Source organism: Epinephelus lanceolatus, chromosome 22, assembly GCF_041903045.1.
Source record: "Epinephelus lanceolatus isolate andai-2023 chromosome 22, ASM4190304v1, whole genome shotgun sequence".
Lineage (NCBI taxonomy): Eukaryota > Metazoa > Chordata > Actinopteri > Perciformes > Serranidae > Epinephelus > Epinephelus lanceolatus.
This window is the reverse complement of record NC_135755.1, coordinates 13053333-13075282: the sequence shown is the minus strand read 5'-3', so window position 1 is coordinate 13075282 and position 21950 is coordinate 13053333.

Sequence of the window (21950 nt, the reverse complement as noted above, 5' to 3'; positions counted from 1 at the left end):
AAGAAAGGAGACACGCTGAAATTAATGAAAGAGAGACTGAAAGAGCTGGAAAACGCAAGAAGTGGAGCTGGGACCGTTAAACAGACTCTGTGGTCAGTTCACTGTTTTCAGACCTGGTGTGCCGAGAAGGAGGTGGCTATTGATTTTAAAACAGTCACCAAGATTGAGCTAAAACCAGGTTCTCCGCTAGTTTTATGCCACTGTGAAAAACGGGAAAGGTGAAGCTTACGGTTTCAGCAGTTATGTTGGCCTTCGTGCGGGGCTTAACCGTCACATTAATGATCCGCCCATCAGTCGATCCTGGTGTCTGATGAACGATACCGAGTTCACCACCAGCAACAACGTCTTCATTGGACTAGTGAAGAAACTTCGCCAAGAAGGTCGCGACAAAACATCCCACCACAGGCCGACTTTCAGAAAATCAAGCTCTCTCAGGCACTGAATCCAAACACACCTGAGGGTCTTGTCAAAAAAAGTTTGGTTTGATGTGCAGCTGAGCTAAGGAGGGCAACCGCCAAATGAAGCCTGACTCATTTATCATCCAACAGGACGAAAACGGACAGAAATATGCAATGCTGTCATTCAATGAATGCACCAAAAACCACCAGGATGCCGGCGAACAAAACAAAGAGAGTCTGCGGGGATTTATGTTCGAGCAGCCAGGGACCCCACTGTGTCCTGTTGCTTCACTGGAGAAATATCTGTCACTGCTGCCACCCAATCCACCGTCCTTTTATCTCCATCCAAAGCGGAGAAACTACACTGACGATGTATGGTAAGTTAACATGTAACGTCTGTTTTGTTACAGTGTAGCTTAGTTACTTTGAAACGTTTAGGGGACTTGTTTCTCTCTCTCCTAATACTAGAGAGCCCATGGGGTTGAACTTTCTCGGCTCTATGTTGCCACGGATCTGTAAAGCAGCCGGCACTGAGACCATCTACACCAACCACTGCCTGCGAAGCACCACTGTACAAAAACTCTCTGACGCTGGCTTAGAGGTGAGAGAAATCATGTCAGTAACGGGGCATAAATGTGAATCCTCCCTGCAGTCATACTGGTGCCCAAACTACGATGACAGAAAATCCTGGAGCAACATCCTTGCTTCTGGCACAGCGCAGCGCAAAGAGGAGTGCAAACATAATTGAACACTACTTCAGCAATTGCACAATTAATGGAGATATCTAGATAAATATAGCTAAATAGTCAACCCAGATAAATGTTAATAAGCTTTAAGCATGCTTTCCACTGTGTTTCTGTAGCTCCTGTGTGTTTTTGCGTCCGTCTGTTGCTTGTTGAGGAACTATTTCTTTGGCAGAAGAGTGAAAGAATGATTATTTCTCATTAATAAATTATTGCAGCTCTTATTAATGTTTGTTTATTTTATGAAACCTAGCCAGGTATATGCAGTAACCGTTTTATAAAAGCAATTAGCCCCGTGAGGCCGTGGTTTGCCTTGATTTTACCACAGCTAAAATTGCCGGCAAACCACGGCCTCACGGGGCTAATTGCTTAAATAAACCACTTGCAAACACACAGGACAAACTGGCAAGTAAAACACAGCAAGATCAACTCCTAGGCTTGAGGCTTTCACTTCAAACCATTGTGTTGCCCCACCCAAAATATATAATTTACTAATTAAATTAATATCATAAACGTTTGGGGGACTGGTCGTTACTGTGGTTAGGTTTCAGAAATGAAACATGATAAGGACATACCTTAAAATGACTCAAAGTTGACACGGTTCAGGACACAGGTCTCCTGGGGAAAGTCCTGTGTTTTGTGACCAATCCACCACCCTGACCTGCCTAACTAGACTGCTCGGGACAGTGCATTGATCATGTGATCACACCCCTCCAAAATATGAGAGTTATGCACAAATTACTGGCTCATGATAATGTGGGATATGTACAAATATGGGTACTTTTTGCAGTGCGAACAGTGCATGAGAACAGCCTGCATGTTGACAGCGAGATGGTGTCATTATTCCACAGCCATTAGATTCCGCACTCAACATTTACTCTGTAATAAGTTAAAGCAAAAACATCATGTCTGCTTCCACTTTAAAACCTGACTTTGAAATCCTGCTTCCAATTTCCAAACAATTACAGCCTTCTGCAGCTCTACAGGGGCTGGTATATGATAAAACGCTGCAGGCACTTTGCTACGATCTGACTGGCTTTTTGTGCGTTGCACGAGCAATCCGACATGTTTGAAGTCACACACACACACGCACACATACGCACAAATAGCATGAGGAGAGGTGATGATCCCACAGGTGTCTGTGTGCTATCTTCTCTGTTGTCAGCAGACAGGCTCTGCTCCATTGCATTTTGTCACGCACACTGACCCTCTTTGTCTCCCTAAGCCTCACACTCAGCTCCTCTGGACAATGAAAGGCTCCCGTATGTTTGTCTCATCCCTTTCTGTCAGACAGACAGAAGTCATGAAACATGTTGACATGTTTGGAGTGTTTGATAGTATGGCATGTCATTTTTTTCTTTAAGCATATTCAGAAGAAGCACTCATCCACGCTGAGGTTAGAGGAGCTGCTGAAAAATGGATAAAAGCACTAATGAAAAAGGGAAGAAAAAAAATGAGAGCTGCACCGTCTTCATTGCTCCCAGTATGTTTATTAAAACTCTTCTTTCACTCTACGAACGCACAGGGAGTAGAGAAGTCTGTGTGACACAGCGGCAGCTGTCTCTTTCTTTCAGCCCCCGAAACTATGCTACCTTCAATCAAACGGCACAAAAGCAGACAGTAAAAAGGATAAAGTCAGAGATGGAAATCCATTCTCCATTCACTATGCACAGCCTGTAGACAGGGGAGGTGCTTGACTTCAGTTCAAGGATTCTCTGCAGACGGCTTGTGAGTAGTTGCTCCATTTTTCCATCCATAATCCTCATCTTTCTATTAGGAGTCTAACAATTTATTAAGATTAGATGAAACTTTAATGATCCCTGTCGGGAAAATGGGTCGATGCGCTAGCAAAAGGATAAAACAGAGTGACTGGAGAACACACTGAATATTATACAAGAAAAGGAGCATATTGAAAATAATCGAACAAATAGAAGATTCAACTTAAGAAATGTTTGATTGCCATGTATGACTGAAACTTGTGGCACAAGACAGCTGAATTTGAATTACGTGCACTGAGCCTGGGTGTGTTTCTGGGAAGTACAGTACATGATTCTGAATAAGAAAATGACAATTTCTGTACAATTTATTAAGTTTCTAGAATTACATTTTTTATATTCCGTTGCTTCACACCCAGCTGTGAGTTTAACCTTTCAGATGATGCACAGCTCATGACTTTAAATTCAAAATGCTTTTAGAGCAGCTCAGCAGACAGAAAATACAGTGTTAGTTTCTCAATATGAGGTTAACAAAATGCCTCAGCAGTGATCTCATGTGTACCAGAACAGTAATCATATTCACACTGCCTTCATAAATATATGTTCATGAGTACTGCATGTGGGAATGGTGAATTCCACCATTAACAATGAAACCAGAATACGTCAGATCTATCTTGCTTGACATATGAATCCACTGATCAGGACGGACTGAACAGACTGTGTTGCGAAATTTTTAAATTCCACAGACGCATCATCAGGAGTAAATGTTGGCATTGTATGATTCTGAAAACCAGATGTTACCTTTGTATGTTTCTGAAGTGATGTAGTTCTGATGACATGTATATGAGAAGAGTTGTCTTTGGGAGTTGGAGGTTTTCATCATGGCATTTCCAGTAATTGTGCCACCAGGACTGAGTGTTTTATAGTGAGATAACGGCGGCATTTCAAGCTGTGACTGCTACCAAATCCAACTGTTTTTTAGCGAGACACTGGCAGCATTCCCAGACATAATGGCTCTAAAAAGACCAGATGTTTTTAAGTCAGATATTTGTAGCATTTACAGCTGTAACTGTGCCACCAAAAGTGGCTGTCCTTTAGCGAGACAACAGCCATTTCTAGGGCAAACTGTGCCGCCAAAAGTGGGTGTTACTAAGCATGACATTGGCAGCATTTCCAGCCCTGATAAGGCTAACAAATCCGGGTGTTTTCTAGCAAGGTATTGGTGGTATTTCCAGCCGTAACTATGCCACCAAAAATGGTTGTTTTATAATGAGACAATGGCTGCATTTCCAGCAACGATTTTAACGAAACATGTGGTGGCATTTCCAGCCGTAATGGTTCCAACAAACCAGCTGTTTTCTAGCAAGACATCAGCGACATTTCCAGCCATAATTCTGCCACCAATTCCGGGTGTTTTTAGCATGACATTGCTGGCATTTCCAGTTGCAATTGTGCCACCAAAAGTGTTTGTTTTTTAGCAAAACTACAGCAGCATTTTCAGCCATTATGGTTCCAACAAAACAGACTGTTTTCTACCAAGACATTGGCAGCCTTTCCAGCTGTGATTGTGCTGCCAAGAGCGGGTGTTTTTTTTAACAAGACAACAGTATTTCCAGCCATGACTGTGCCACCACACAACTAGGCCTTTTTGGCAAGACATCAGCGGCATTTCCAGCCATAATGGTTCCAAGAAAACAAAGCATTTTTAGCAAGACATTGGCAGCGTTTCCAGCTGTAACTGTTCCAACAAAAGTGGTTGTGTTTTAGATAGACAATTGCGGCATTTCTAGGGGCGACTGTGCTGCCAAAGTGGGTGTTTTCAAGCAGTAATTGGTACCAACAAAACCTGCTGTTTTTTTTTTAGCAAGACATCAGCTGCATCTCCAGCTGCAACTGTGCCACCAAATCTCGGTGTTTTATAGTGAGACATTGGTGTCATTTCCTGTTGTCAATGTGCCACCAAAAGTGGTCGTTTTTTAACGAGACAACAGTGCATTTCTAGGGGCGACTGTGCCACCAAAAGTGGGTGTTACTTAGCATGACATTGGCAGCATTTCCAGCTCTGATTGTGCTACCAAATCCTGGTGTTTTCTACTGAGACATTGGCTGCATTTCCAGTGGCGATTGTGCTGCCCAAACTGTTTTCTTTAATGTGACAACAACAGCATTTCTAGCCATGGTTATGCTACCACAACTGGGCATTTTTTGGCAAGACACCAGCAACATTTCCAGCCGTAAGGGTTCCAAGAGACCGGGTGTTTTTTGGCAAGACATTGGCAACATTTACAATTGTGACTGTGCCACCAAAAGAAGTGTTTAGTAAGCGAGACATGGGCGACATTTCCAGCCTTGATTGTGAACCAAATCTGGATATATAAAGCCAAACCAAGTAATGGTTCTTTTCCGAACCATTACTAAGTGGTCTTTGTGCCTAAACATAACCACACATTCATCAATGTGTTGTTGAAATGTTAAGCTTTAACATATCCGCTACACAATAACGTAAAAGTGTTATATATCTGTGGTTTGAAGACACTTACAATGCCAACATTTATTCGGCCGACTGAGTTGCAAGACCAGGCCTTTAATAACAGAAATAATTGTAAAATCTTATCGATCGATCTAAATTTAAAAAAGAAATAAAATTAAATTCACTGAGTAAAAATCCCAAAGTACACAGAAAGACATAAGAAAGACATAAGGTAGACTTCATCTCTCATATCTATCTATCAATCTGCACCCATCTGTCCCTCCAGCACCCCCTGCACCCTCCCCTTACAAACCTCTTCAGTGCCTGCTCATCCCTATCACCCGGCTCCATCAGACGTCTACCACTGCTCCAGCGAGAAGCCATGCAACCATCCAAGTGAACATAATCAATTCCTCCTTCGATGAAGCACAATGCGACCGTTACAGCCCCTCACACCGCCATCCATCCTGCTGCCGTTCACCTCAGCAGCTGCCGGCTGTGCCACACAGATGGGCCTCTGCTCTGCCATGAAATGAGCTCGGCTTGTGCGTGTGCACGTGTGCTGTATGTACTGTCTACGTATGTGTTTTGTCACGCACGCCAGTGGCAGGTGAAGGTGATGACAACGTGTGATATATTCAGGTGGTGCTGCATACGGTACGAGTCGCCACGAGACAAACTAGAATGGTTTCACATTCCAGTCTGTCAAAGTGAAGGTCGCTCTGCTGTCTGCCTGTGTCAATCACTTGCAATGCCACTAAAGGATAACAAGGATAATATTGATGCTTCTGCAAGTTGTCGTGGTTTCCACTTTGTCTTCATGCAGTCAGCATAGTTGGAGAAATCAGGGCTTGTTTTCTTCCCTTCAGAAGAAACTGCTTGATGCTGTTTCATGCTGCTGCTACCACAGCTTTTAAATTTCCTGAGCTGGATAATCTATCACAGCAAATTTGCTTTTGTTCAAATGTCCCTTTTATTTTTTATTTCATTGTGGCCAAATTGATTGTTTTCATATCAGAGACTGCACATTGGACCAGATGTTATTTCAGGCTCGCTGAGTGAAGAGAAAAGCTGAAAAGTGTTCCTGTCACGATGTACAGTGTGTAGAGTTGGATGAGCAGGAAGTGTTTCTACACTCACTGACTGTTGCTTTCAATCATCTACATCCACAAAAGATATATTTAGCCGAAACTTTATTAAAACTGTCAATGAACTTAGTCAGAACATCCATCTTTTTAGCCGTGCTAACACAAAATGTGGTACAGATGTTCCCAAATAATGTATCCAAATGATCTGTTGATCCCCGGACTTTCAATCTGGAACCATGATGCAGTCAAAATGCTAATTTGTTCAACATTTATGATCTAATACCTGCAAAACTAATGACATTCCATTCAGCCCTGTGTAGTACTTTGTTTTTAGTGCTGATTAGCAACTGTTAGCATGCTAGCACAGTACAATGGTGACATTGGTAAGTATTCAAAGAGTCCTCTAATTCATTGGTTTCCAACTGGTCCACCCACAGGGTCCAGATTTCTTCTTAGTCATCAGTTCAAGGTCCACACAGTTTAATATATGCACCATCATACTTGTGTTTGGCCATGTCATCGACCTAGTCTGCTGTCTTAGTCAAGCAGCTCTCTGTAAGTCACTCATCCTACGGCAGGAAACGGCACTTCAAAATAAAAGCTTTGTGTTGGAAATTCATTGTACATCAAAATAAAGTGTGTTTTTTACTACTACTGATCCATTCAGAATGGACCCGGGACCAACCAGTTGGGAACCACTGCTCTAACCCATACATTGTATGCACCTTACGTCTTATATGACCCACGCGGTGTTCCCGAAATTAGCACCTCCACCGGTTAGTCTAGGTTTAGGAAAAGCATCTCCAGTCCCCAGGAACAATGATAGACAAAATAATGCCTAAACCATGGAATTTAAACTTCCAGGTCCGTCAAGTGATGCCAGTGGACCCAGAAGACTTTTCCTATAGACTTACACTGGGTAATGCCCTCTATACACTGTGCGATTTTAGCAATCTTATAAGACCATTGCATGACACACTGTGAGACGTGGATCTAATAAACTTTGGTATGACGTCAAGTTTGATGTGTGCAGATTGTACGATGGCCGTTTACTACTGAATCGCAGGTTACGATGTACGTCAATATGCAACGTCATCAGCGTGCACCACATCAGCGTAAGTCATCCATCTGCGCCACCATACGTAGCTTGCTCACCTGGAAGTTGCAGTTCCTCCGCAATTTCCTTCTATGCAGCGTCTTTTTTCTCGTGGTCATGATAGCAGCTGGAGGAAACATCAAATCAACAAGGCTTCTGCTGCCACAGCTCCACCAAACTTTCCTCTTTCTGGGAGTTCCACAGACTTAATTTTGTTCATTTTACCTCCATGGCAAGACATCATCTGTTTGGGTTTAGCGCCGGTGTTGCGGTGACCATTGTGTCATTTCGTGCTGCATTTCTATTGGTTGATTCGTAGACGTAGGTCGTAGCTGCTGTCACACTGTGAGATAGTCATCCTAAATTTCTGACACTGTCAGAATTTTATCTCAGGTTATCTTTGGTCGCAAGATGTTGACAGCGGCCGTCCTTGAACCTGTCTCACAGTGCGACGTAAGACCACTGTTTTAGAGCCACGACCAAAGATATCGCCACATTTCTCCCACGATGGTCATCTTTTGTCTGGGACAGCCCAAAATCGCACAGTGTATACCGGCCATTAGAGATGTCTGTAAATTGACAGCTACATTTTTCTTAGTGTCACAACCCTCTCGAAATGACTCGTTTGACTATCAGGATTGAGTCATTCAGTCTGATAACATTTGGAAAGTCTAGAAGAGCCATACGATTAAATCATTGGCTGAATCCAAATGTTCGGCCTTGCAGACTTGCAGACTTTGCGGGCGTGTTCCCAGAAAGTCTGCGAGTGCTTAGGGCTGTCCAAATCTACAATTCATCCAGTCTGCAAGGAGCCTGAAGCGGACTTTCTGCAGACTTCCAGAGAGTTGCTTGGGGTGCAGACTCCAGCAGACTTCACTGATTTAATTACCCATAGTTGACTGCAATAGAAAGGTGACATTGCGTGTTTTTTTTCCCCAACAGCTGACTAAAAAAGTCATTTAGTTTATTTAGTCATTTATCTATTAATCTATTCAGTCATAGCCCCGTCCTTACAAACTATTATTATTTGATTGTCTGCAGTCTGTATGTTATACAGAAATGTATTTAGTTCACTCACAAAACAACCCTATATATGAGATTTATATCTTGTTATCTACAGGGACACATGAGAGGACAGAATATAACAGCGGTTACAATGATTGTAATCATTGCTTGAAGGTTTCCTTGGCAACGAGTAAAATCAGTCTAGAGGGCTGTCCATTGTCATTGCCCTTGCAGGTTTTACGTGATGACGCTGAACTCGTCACAGTAGGTATGACTCAAGTCCACGAGGGCTCAGTCCGCAAGTCCAGAGGGTGGATGCAGCCATTTTATCCCCATTTCAGTACTGAATCCACATGACATGGACCACAGAGAGGGAAATGTGGCAGTATATGATAAATAATTAGATCAATGCTTATACATGGACACATTAAATAAAAAACCTGAATAAATGTGTGGAGAAAAACTTGGTGAATAAACAGTTTCTATGAAAGTGACCTTCCCAGTCACCAGTTCTCGACCACAATCAGCACCTATGACTCATGTTTAAAGCGACGTGTTCGACATTGTGACTGTCTGACTGACAACAAGTTGTGTGGGCTGTGATAAAACCACCAGCAAGATGTTTAAAAGAGTTTTGAGACGTACCGAAGAGATTCAAAAGTAGTAGGACTAGGGGTGAAGGTCTAGTGAAGGTCACAGGAATACAACAGCTGATTCAGAGGAGTAATTTCTTTTCCAACCTTTGCTACACACTTAATAGATTCAAATAATATCATCTTCACATATTACATATACACACACCCACCCACACACAGCTAGCTCCTGTCCGCGTGTCACTGCTGACACATGTGAGGCCCGTCAGCAGATATCCTCTCCATACATAAACCAGCAGTGTACTGTACGTTAACTTCCAGTAGACTCTCCACTCTGGGAAGGAGGGAGCTCTGTCACAGTTTTCTGAGGAAGCGGGGAGTGCTGTGCAGTTATTTCTCTGCCTGGAAACTGATACATATAATTACGGCGCAGAAACGTAGGGTGAAATAGTGGGGTGGTTGACACGTCGATGTTTACTCTGAACAGCTGCTGTCAGAGAGCAGGGAAACAAGGCGTGGTGTAAATAAGCACGGGGAGAATTAGTCGCCAGGATGCAGTTTTAGGGCGTCTGAGGATAGAAAACAGAGTTTTACAAAAGAGGATGAAGGGAGATGAAATAAATTTGAGCTGCAGATGGACCCAGAGAGAAATGTGTGCTTTAAGAATATCTGTTTATTGAATGAAGAACAGAAAAGGAAGAAAGACCTTGTAGAAACATTCCTCCTGACTGAGGAAACTCATCTGTGGAGAAACAGCTGCAGAGAGATACAAATAAATATATTTCTACATATTTAAAGGAATCTTTTTTCTTTTGCAACCTGGGTCTTACTCTGGGGATGCAAAGCAAGCAGTCCTCAGCCTTCCACCACTTGAAGCAGCTTTAATCAATATTTGTGTATGAACAGGGGATCATAGGATGACTTGTGTGAGACTTTAAACGCTTGTAATTAGGACCCTCTAAAAAAATTATCTCTTGATGCTGCTGTTCGCCTCAGCTCTATGGAGCTATATAGATACAATGATTTGGTTTTCCAGCCTTCAACCTTACTGTTTCGGTGGCCTCTTACAGCTCTCATCAGCATCCAGATTTACCAGCAGTAACCACAGAAGGATTGGATTAGCTAAATGCATATGAAATCTGCTTCCTTTTGTAATGTGCATGCTGGTTTGTTTCATCGGCTAAGGTTTAGACAGCTGGCAAGGCGCCCCCAAAGTACATCCTGGTGGAGTTACTTACAACAGTCAGCTCATCTACAGGGGTAATTTCTGTGGTTATCTGCAGTTGGGCCCTGTTTACACCTGATATTAACATGAGTCTTGTGTGATAGAATCACAAGTGGACAGATCTAAGTACACATGTGAATGCACCCAATGTGTCCTCAATGTGTCTTGAGATCTGATTACTCAGGCCTAGTCCACACGGACCCATGTACTTCTGAAACTGAAGTTTTTCGGGCTCTGCTTTCCAAAAAAAAATATTCGTCCACACGAGTGTTGTGATAAAAAAAACAATATCCAAACGAAACCGCAAAACCCGCTACCAAGTGATGTAATACACATGCCAAAGCAGTAGGTGGCGATGTAACCTCTAACGGAAAGGCCATTTTAACCAATCAGAAGTCAGAGTCAATACCGGAATAGGGAAGTGCAGAAAATAAAAACAACCCGATCCGCAAAAATAGCGTGACGTAATTTAACAGCAGAGGCACCTGAACTACCAACTACACTACCACGTAAGCAGCAACGGGCCTGCCAACGGAGGTCTGATCCGGCCAGATCCAGAACCTCCGTTGCTTTCGTGGTAGTGTAGTTGGGGTAGCTAGCAACAGGAGCAGCCTCCTTCGTCGGTCTTAAGGTCGAGCAGCTGGATATGCCGTCCAAAGAGAGGAGATAGCACGCTCACAAATAAAGTTAGCACCAGCATGTGTGTGTGGTCTGCCATCTCACTAGCTATTTACCGTCGCTCTGTCGTCAAACAATGGAGACAGGTAATAAGATACTGCGGTTATCCTATCTACACGCAACCGCTGGCACCGGAGTCTTCCAACAACTTCACCATGGACTACGGTTTCAAAGAAACACGGTTTCAGGGGCCCAAAAGTGCGGTTGCATGTGGCCAAACAGCCAACTCGCATAGAATAAAACACGGTTTCAGAAGTACACGGGTCCGTGTGGACTAGGACATTCCTGTATGGCAAAAAGATGCAAAGTAACAGAATGAATGTTATATTTTACAAATGGATGCAAATCTAACGAGGTGAAACGCGAAACAAGAATGAAACTTTTACTCTCACTTTTGCTGCCGAACGTGTTTACAAAAATCAAATGACAAACCTGAATTATGTACCTTTTTAAATCTGAAAAACAGGGCAAATAAATAGTTTTTCAAGTGAATGCATTACGCCTCCATATTGAAAGTGCACTGCTGCCTCCCACTGATTTAAATGACGACGTCTTTACAAACAGAAAGCAAAAGTGACATCTGACCACAAGAGGTCACTAGAAATGCATGTGGAACCCCACACTGTGTCTCAAATCGCGTACTTCTGTACTTACACTTAATATTTTGAGTGCATAAGTGCGTTCACACTGAGAAGTATGAAAAAATGAGTACCCGGATGGTGCACTCAAAACGGTCCAGAAGTTGAGGGTGGAACTATGGACACTTCTCGCCCTCAATGGTCGCCATCTTGGCTACGTAGCGTTTTTTGCACTAAGCACCACTATACTGTTGTCGGGTATAAGTCAGCAGTATGTTTATTGGGTTAATTTAGCAGTCTGTAATGATTTGGTACCACGAACGATAATGCGAATACAAATGCTAGTTTGCTAACTAGCTAATTTACGGTCGTCATTTTTGGTGAGTGGCCATGTTTGGTTTGAGACAACACTACCCTGTTGAAATTAGCGCACTACGCCAATGAGAACATAGTGCACATAGGATACTACATAGAAGTCTACTAAGGGAAGTATGTGATTTGAGACACACCAACAGTCTAATGCCAGGTGTGAACAGACAGACACAGAGCTGTCCACTGATCAGATCACCCAAGCTGCATGTCAGGCGAGGTAGAGTGGAAAGAAAATCGGACGATCAGTGGTTCGATCCCCGGCTCCTCCAGTCCGCATGTCAAGTATCAAGTATCCTTGAGCAAGATACTGAACCCCAAATTTGCTCCTAGTGGCTCTTCCATTGGTATATGAGTGCGTAACAAACTGAGTAGCAGGTGGCACTGTGTATGGTAGCCTCGGCCCCCAGTGTGTGAGAAAAATAAATATGATGGAGATGGCTTTGCTCTAAGGTAGGCTCTAAGGTTGCTTTGACTTATAAGGGCCCATTCTCTATATGGGATGCACTGCCTGCACCGTCTATATTTACGCCCCTGATAGCAGGTGTAAATGGGTCCTTGGACTTACGCCGAACTTCCACTGGATGCGTGTCCGTTGCGGAACGGCAGCGCTGGTTATCCACTGCTTGCTCCACCATCCGTCAATACCCACCGGCTGCGTTTGCTGTGCAGAACGGTGCAGCTCTGCCGGAAGACATCTTGGTGCACTGCCATGATTAATATCTCCTCGTCCATGGTGTTCACGGGGTGAAATGACGTCTGAAAACCTCTGACCTGTTGATTTCAGGCCTGCCTCCGCCCATTATGTCGTTTTTAAGGTGTAGTGCAGGGAAATATGATCCGCCATGAACACTGTGTATTTTATTTTGAAAATTAACCGGATGTTTTATTGTGTTTCTGTGCACGACTTCCTGCCCCGCACGATCTGCTCTGTGCTGAATTGCTGTGTTGTGCTCCGGCGTCAGGCAAAAATAGAAGTCCTGCGTATCTGTTGCGGAGGGCTCCGGAGTGCCAGAGCTGAGACGGAGCCGGAACGCAGCACAGCCGCAGCCGGTGGAAACACACACATTGACTAGAATTGAATCCTATCGGCTCCGCTGCCGTGCCGGAGCGGAGACGCAACCAACACGCATCTGGTGGAAATTGGCCGTCAGAGGTAAGCATTTGAAGTTTTGTTTGGAAAGTGTTTTCTGAATGTCAACACGGAGGTGGCGAGTACACAGTTAGTGTGACGAGAAGTCAAGTCAGAATAGCAACAATTAAGATAACATAACGCCAGGTTTGAGAACAACAGTTTATTCTAATGTTCCTACTTTTCTGCAGTAACCATTGTCGTAGTCGTCGTCAGCGTCACTCAAAGTCTCGTCATTCCCCCCCAGAAACTAGGTGTTGGCCAGAAAACACAGCGTACTTGTGTCAAACACATTTAAATGAGGTAGCGTCTGACTGTCACAGTTAAGACTCTTACACCACACTTACACGAGCTCATGCTCTCATTTCACTACCACATTAAAAATTCAAGACACTGTTGCAAAAATTCAACCATTGTTAAATATAGCCGAGGCTGAAGCTCCCAGACACACGACTTTAAAGTGCTTCTGTTCACGCAGAAGTCATTACATGGGCTTACACCAACACATTATCTGACCTCATTGTTCCCCTTTGTATCCTCATGTGCCCTCAGATTGCAGTCGGCTGGTTACCTGACTGACACAAGAGGAGATCAGCGGGCGGCCGAGTGTTTTCCAGCCGAGCTCTCCATCTCTGGAATCGACTCTCCCTCGTGTGATTAGGGAAGCAAATTCTGCGGAAGCCTTAAAATCCAGACTCACAATTCATCTATTTTCACTTCCTGGCAGGGGAGTTTTACAGTTTCTTCTTGTAGCTCGGCTCAGACAGCATTAATATAGAAACCTACTGTTGGGAGCCCAGTAAGGGCTGCTGCCTCCTGGTTACTGCTTCCCTGCTATACAGTATGTGTGAGTGTGTGTGTGTGTGCAGCTGTGTGTGGTGCTCTGCTTATCTTTTTTAGGCCTGACACAATTGTACAGGCAAAGAAAACAGATGCTTCAGGTACTGTAAAGTCACATCTCTTTCACATGATGTGTTTATTTTATGGTTTTAACCTTTAACCTTTAAAAAAAGGTTTTGGAGTGTCTTATATTCTGCATTAGAACATCTCGCAGCAACTCTGTCTCTAAAAAATTACATTCATACAGCAGTAAATAATTTCCTGATATATCTCGGAGTAAACACAATCGCTGTCTCGTGTTCTCGGGTTTCTCCAGTCCGTGCTTTTGTTCACTGCAGGAGGTCAGAGTTGATTATTGTACAGTACAAACCACACAACTTCAACCTCAGAAACCACAGCACGTGTCCTCATGCACATTTTAAATAAAGTTAGTAAACACATCGTGTATCGTGTCACTGTCACTGTTTCCAGTGGGCTGTAAACAATATGACAATTTTTCCAAACCTTACCAGGCAAGTTTGGTATTTTTCAAGCGAGACTCTTTCCCCCATGTTTTTTTGTGTCTAAGTCACGAATGGAGACACAATTTTTAAAATTGGTTCAGAGACAAGTTGTTTGCACTGCAAATGTACGTTCATTAAAAGTGTTTGTTTTTGCCACTGACAGGCTCAGATTGTTATTTTAAGTGTCTGACAACATTATGGAAAGGACCCTACAGAGATAGACCTTTTTGTCAATGAGTAAGATCCTTTTTGTTTAACCAGAAACAGCCCTGAAATTGCCATCACCAAACTCACCAGACTCCATTTAAATAAACAGTAATTTTAGCGTGTATAGAGCCAACATATTTTCACCTCTAACTGGGTGAATTAAAGGTTTATTTCAACCAAACTGGAGTTAGTGATTGTTAGAACAGTGGAAAGAGGAGCAAAGATGTTTTTGTGAGTTTTATTTTGTTTCTGTCCATTTTAAATGAAGGGTGTTTTAGGATGATAAAATTACTGTTTATTGAAATGGAGTCTGGTGGGTTTGACGATAGCGATTTTGGGGCTGTTTCTGGTTAAACAAAAAGGTCTATCTCTGTCGGGATCCTTTCCATAATGTTGTCAAGACACTTAGATTAATGAACTGAGCCTGTCAGTGGCAAAAACAAACACTTTTAATGGACGTACATTGACGGTGCGAACATGCCCCCAGTGGTTACACTGCAGCGTGTTCCAATGCTGCTGGCTGCCATGCTTTCACTGATCACTGGACCAGTTTCAAAAACTGTTGACTCCACTTGACATTTCGACACAAATACTGTACATAGAAAATTGGGTCCAGGTTGAAAATATTGACGTTCCCCTTTAATCAAATGCTCTCATTTTTGCTTTGAATTGATACACTAATTAAAAACTGCTTCATTATCACAAATTGTATTTGCGAACAGTATACAAATGTAATAAACAAATAAATAAAAGGGGTTGAGGAGTTCCCTCATCTACTAATTATTTTCCACCCTTGCTAGAACATATGAAATCACAATGGGGTCTAATCACTAAACAATTTCCACATTTCTCATACTGAAGTGCACGTTATATTCTTTTCTCTCAGAACAAGTTTCTCCTGATTGAAATGATAATAAATTATAAATGTAGGTGTAGGTTCCTGTTCGAACCCAGGATGGGCCCTTCTGTGCAGAGTTTGCATGTTCTCCCCGTGTCAGCGTGGGTTTTCTCCAGGTACTCCAGCTTCCTCCCACAGTCCAAAGACATGCAGGTTAATTGGTGACTCTAAATTGTCCGTAGGTGTGAATGTGAGTGTGAATGGTTGTCTGTCTCTGTGTGTCAGCCCTGTGATAGTCTGGTGACCTGTCCAAGGTGCACCCTGCCTCTCACCCAATGTCAGCTGGGATAGGCTCCAGCCCCCCCTGTGATCCCCAACAGGATAAGCGGTGACAGAAAAGGAATGAATGAATAAATGTATGTTCAAAGGTGACGGGGTTGCCATTTTCTAGACTCAAAACAAAAGAAGAAACTGTCACCTTACCGCATTTGCCCAGGTTCGAATCCAGCTTGAGCCCTCTGCTGCATGTCACCCCCTCCCCTTCCGCTGCATTTCCTGTCTCCCTTTCTCCCTATCAATAAAGCAGAAAGGGCAAAAAATTAGAGAAAAGAAGAAAGTAGCTCCAGTGAAAATTTGCAGACATTATATTCTGTGAATTGTCCAGAGTAACAATGGCAGTATCATTTTTTAATGCTGTAGCACAAACTAACTTCCTTTCACCTCTGTTGTTTGGGTGAATTTCAGAGACAGATATCTCAAATTGAATCTAACTATCTAAATGGCCGGAGACCACTGGGGAGAGGCAAGAACATTTTTATGTTATTTATTTATTTATTGGTCATTTGGATGAAGTGACCCTTTAAATGAATTTGAGGGGAAAAGTCTACCTCGGCGCAGCACGGTGAAGTCCTCAGAGACAGTGATTCAGTTAATTGTTTTTGCATAGAAGTTCTGGTTCACTAAACACTGAAGCTCCTGTCAGTGCACCTCCAGGCAACTATAGTGTTTAAGGTGATTTATAGGCTCAGTGAAATAAGTTGTGTTTTAATTGTAAGGCATACTGTCTGTTCCCTTATTTTCATTTACTGAAGAGATTAGATAAGTTCCAGTAATGCGACTCCTGCAAATATTATTACATTTAAGAAGCAAAACTGAAAACTCTCTGTATTAATTCACTCGACACACACAAGGAAAAAATATTGTGATTCTCCAGAGGAAACAATATTTGGACTTTAGCTGAAAATAAAACCGCACCGACAGCTTTGATGGTGCAGGACTCCTCCTGTGCAGGGACGCTTTGTTCCCAATGATTTCACTGTACAAAGTTGAATCTGTGTGCAACAGCTTACCTAAGCATTTCAGTTAATGAGGCTGCGCTGAAATCACAATATCACATCAGAAGATTTAAATAATTAATGAAGTTGCCACTGCTGTGAATAAATTGCACACAGTCACTCTTTCAGTTTGGAGACACAAGCATTGATCATGCTGCTGTCTGATGGCCACAGCCATTTAATAAAGTTAAAGGAAATGACCCTACATTATTTGATTGGTCAGTGTGAGGATAAAGGTGTTGACTAGAACTCTCTTAAAGGAAAGCTCTCATGCACATTTTCAGATTCATACTTGGGTTTCTACTAGAACATGTCTACATGATCTTACTTTTATAAAACACTTTCTATGTCTTACACTGTCTGCCTTATTGAGCTACATGTAGCAGTGTGCTTGCAGCTGGGAAATGACTGTAACAGAGAATAGCGTCACTTTTTACTGTGAAAAATCACGAATAAAGCTTCTAAACACAACTTGGACAAGTTCCATCAGGGATATGATCCAAAATCACTAGCATGTAGCTACATGTAGCAGTCTATGTGTAGCCAGGGGAGAAATTGTGACAGAGCATAGCGACGCATAGCACGAAATCAATCTTCACAACCGGACATGTTTCACCAGAAACATGATCTGAGAAATTTACAACACCGGCAACCAAGACTACAGGTTTCCTTGACATTAGCATGGCGCTACATGTAGCAGTGTACCTGCAGCCAGGGTATGATTGTAAAGGGGTATAGCTGCACTTTCTTTCACAAAACATTACCAATAATCTTTACAACCAGGCATTTTCCAGGAAGAATATGAATCGAAACAACATCAGCAACCAAGATTTCATGTTTCCCTGATGCTAGCATGAAGCTACACGTAGCACTGTATGTAAACAATTGCAGTAGCATGCCTGGAGCAGATAAACATATGAAGAAATTAGTCACAAGCTGACGTCAGCTTTTCTTGAAGTGTAGAAAAACACTGGAAACAGAGTACTCAAAATAAAGTGAGGTTTTTGCTCACAAAGATTATTTTTTACGTATGTTTACCTCACTATTTGAAAATTCGGCCACTTCAATCAATCAATCAAATCAGTCAAATCTTTTGTGTCATTTTGCTTGTAAAAACAAAACAAAAGGGCATTTCTCCAGTATCACTTCATTTGGCAACACACTTCAACAGACTGGATAAAATAGAATAAAAAAAGACTGAATAAAAACTAATACAGTGAATAAATAAGACGGACAGAATAAATATAAAGTGCAAATTAGCCACAGTTTTAACAGTTCAATTGGACACGCGGCAGTTCAATAGCCGGACAGCTTGTGGCAGGAAGCTGTTCAGCAGCCTGCTGGTGGAGCACTTTATGCTGTGGTAGCGTTTCTGAGAGGGCAGCAGCTGGAAGAGGGCGTTTAGAGGGTGGGAAGAGTCTCTCACAATGTTCAGAGCCCTGTCTCTGCAACGCTTCAGGAATATCTCCCATACTGAGGGGAGTGAGGCTCTAATCACCCTCCCTGCAGATCTTACAACCCTTTGCAGGGCTTTTTTTTGTCAGCCTCACTGCAGCCTGCAAACCATGTGGAGATGCCATAGGTCAGCACACTCTCTACTGCACCTCTGTAAAATGTGGTGAGGACGTTGGCGGTGAGTGAGGCCTGTTTGAGTTTCCTCAGGAAATAAAGTCTCTTTTGGGCTCTTTTTTACCAGTGAGCTGGTGTTGTCAGACCAGGAAGGGTCACTGGTAATCTGGACTCCCAAAAACTTGTTTTCCACCCTCTCCGCTGCCTGGTTGCTGACGCAGAGAGGTGTATGCTCGGGTTGTGACCTTCTGAAATCAATTATCATTTCCTTGGTGTTGTCCACATTTAGCACCAAGTTGTTGTCATTGCACCAGCGTTCCAACAGCTCAACCTCCTCCCTGTACCTGGCTTCATCATTCTCACTGATGAGACCCACAACTGTCGTGTCATCGGCAAACTTCACGATCAGATTGTCGTTTGTCAATAGTGTGAACAACAGAGGACTAAGCACACATCCTTGAGGGGACCCAGTGCTCAGTGTGATGGAACTGGAGGTGTTTTTCCCAACACATACTAACTGTGGCCTCTCAGTCAGGAAGTCCAGAATCCAGTGACAAATGGTGGGGTTTAAACCTAGCAGGAGAAGTTTCTCCATCAGTCTCTGCGGGATGATGGTGTTAAATGCGGAGCTGAAGTCGACATAAAGGATTCTGGCGTAGGTGTTTCTCTGTTCCAGGTGGATGAGTACTGTGCGCAGGGTCGTGGATATTGCATCTTCGGTGGAGCGGTTGGGGCAGTATGCAAACTGATATGGATCCAGTGATGCAGGTAGGCTAGATGTGATGTGTGGTTTGATTAATCGTTCAAACCATTTCATCACTATTGAGGTTAAAGCGATGGGACGATAGTCATTTAAACAGGATACAACTGGTATCTTTGCGACTGGGACTATGATGGAGGTTTTTAAGCATCTGAGGACTGTGGCTTGACAGAGGGAGATGTTAAAGATGTCAGTTAGTACGGCTGCCAGTTCATCAGCACAAGCCTTAAGCACCCTTCCCGGGATGTTGTCTGGGCCAGCCGCTCTCCGAGGGTTGATCCTGGCCAGGGTCCTCCTCGTGTCAGCTGCGCTGTTGACCACAGAAGCCTGTCCGGATGATGGGGGAAGCCAAGCTCGTCCTCTTAAAGGCCCCCCCCATGCCTCAAACCGAGCAAAGAAATTATTGAGTTTGTCAGGAAGAGAACCATCACTTTCCTCAGTCTCTGTCCTGGTCTTGTAGCCTGTTAGTTGCTGGATCCCTGGCCACATTTGCCTGGTAGTGCCTGCGTTACAGAGGTTCTCCTGGATCCTCTTATACGGACGTCCTGCATTCCAACATTATACACATAACAGAAAATAAGGAAAATCATAATACGTCCTCTTTAAAAGTGTGCTGTTCTCTGTGGTGACATTAACATACCATCTACAGGTGTTACAGGTTTACAAATTCACTGCTAGTAGTTGGACGCCCAGAAATGTCCTAAACAATCCAGTGTCGAGCAGAAGGTAAACTTTCTGCACACACAGTGAGTATGGGACAAATGTAGGATGTGTTTATGTTGTTTTAAGGGAAAACTCCTGCTCTGTGGCTGCAACACACACCCTGAGAATTAGGAAAACAATGGGAAAAGTTGACTTCAGCAGAGTAAATGCACAGTAAGACCTTCTTGTCACCGTTACAGAGAGCTCTCAGCACGACTTATTCTGCTGTATAAAGGTCTGCTTCTTCCCATTGTGCTTCAAGACAGCTGCTTTTTCCGTCCTCGCGCGCGACAGCTCTTTCACAACAACTCCCCAAAAGAATGTAAACAGCGAGATATGTGACATTTTCAACCGTTTTACTGCATAATTACTTTCAGTTCAGCGCTCAAAGCTGCTGCCACATCTTTGAGACTGACATTTTATCTCTGGTTGCTTACATTTTGAAGTCCTGATGTGGTATCCATATCACAACCAGCATGTTTAGCTGCACACCGGCAGATAAATGCCTGCTCGGCTCAACTGTGATTTGTCAAAGCAATTTATGTTCCGCTGGGAGTCTGCTCCTCCTCTTAAACAACCAAAATACATAACAGTGAGACTCCATTTTAAATAGATCCTGTCAAAGGACACTCCTCGACACAGAACACAGGTAAAAGAATGCAGCAGCAGTGATTTTACAGCGAACAGACAAATGTTTAGCTCAGTGCCTGATCCATTAACTAAACTTAAGCTTGTCCCTTAAATGGAAAAAAATGCCCTTTGCTAAAGGACTCATTTAGGCCACATAAAGCCTCTTAGGTTCTCTCCTTGCCTGAGAGTTTAGACCAAAGCTTTCACGGTGGTAACTGTCAAAATACAGCACTTGTGCACTTCAGTTTCTATGGTTACGCTTCACTCACATCAGTAACAGCAAAACCAATTGACAAAATCAATGCAAGAAACCACCCGTAATTTAAGTACTGAAGACACAAGAAAATATTACAGTGACAGCAAGACGTACACAGCCCAAAATTCCGACGCCCAGTTATTCCATAACCTCCTGAACATCTGGATGTGAAAAAGGTCCCATTGGACCAAAAGCCCATTACTTCAACGGGCCGCTGTCCCAAAAATAAACAGCCACTGCTTTGAAGTCCAACAACCTAATGGCCAGGAAAAATGTTGGCAGTGTACGTCCCTGTAAACTATGGATACATTACATTTGTACATTATTTTGTAGTGGATACACTGACACTTAATGTTTCTCAATAACACTTTGGTGAATGTACATGATTAGGTCTTGGCACAAACACCACTTGGTCATGGTTAGAGAAAAGATCATGTTTTGGCTCAAACACCCTCATTTGGTGGCACACAATCCACTGGAAAAGCAGGGACAGGTTGGTGAAAAACACTTGAGTTTGTTGGCTCAAACGCGACAGGGAAACTGAAACTCACTGCAGTAGGCCTGCCCCCTAACAGTCGACCAACCATAAGGCGACCAGAAAGGTCACTAGTCTGCAAGATTACATTAGTCGCAGAAAAAAACAAAACAAACAAACCAAAAAAAAAGACAAATGGGAAACTCTATTAGGAGCTGTGCCTTGTCAAAATACATCAAAACCTATATGACTGGACCATGAGGGAATTTAAAGGTGCCGTATGGAAGAATGTGGCCAAAACGGTTACTGCACTCAAATTCAAAATACTGCCGCGAGTCGTGTCCGCCCCCCATTCGAGCAAGTCCGGCTTCTCTGCTGCTAACGCTGCTGCCGGGATACAGCTGAGGAGGAGCCGGCTGCTAATGCTATGTACCGGGACACTGCTAATGTTGCTTGCCGTGCTGCTAACGTTTGTTTCAATGACCCACCTGCACATGGGCTACAATGTATGATCAAAAATGAATAACAGTTGAAAGTATTCGAAATGTCCATCCCCGTCTAGCTATGATGCTAGTTAGCCAACTTTGGCTAAAGCTTACATGTCGAGGAGAAGAGTAGCCACTTTGACATCCGATTTCAAATTCTTCTCCGCTTTCAACCGTCTCCACCGTTCAAAAGCATCTCCTATAGACCCTCGCTTTGCCTCGAGTTTTGTCTTGGCGTTTTTGGGAATCATAACGAGGTCG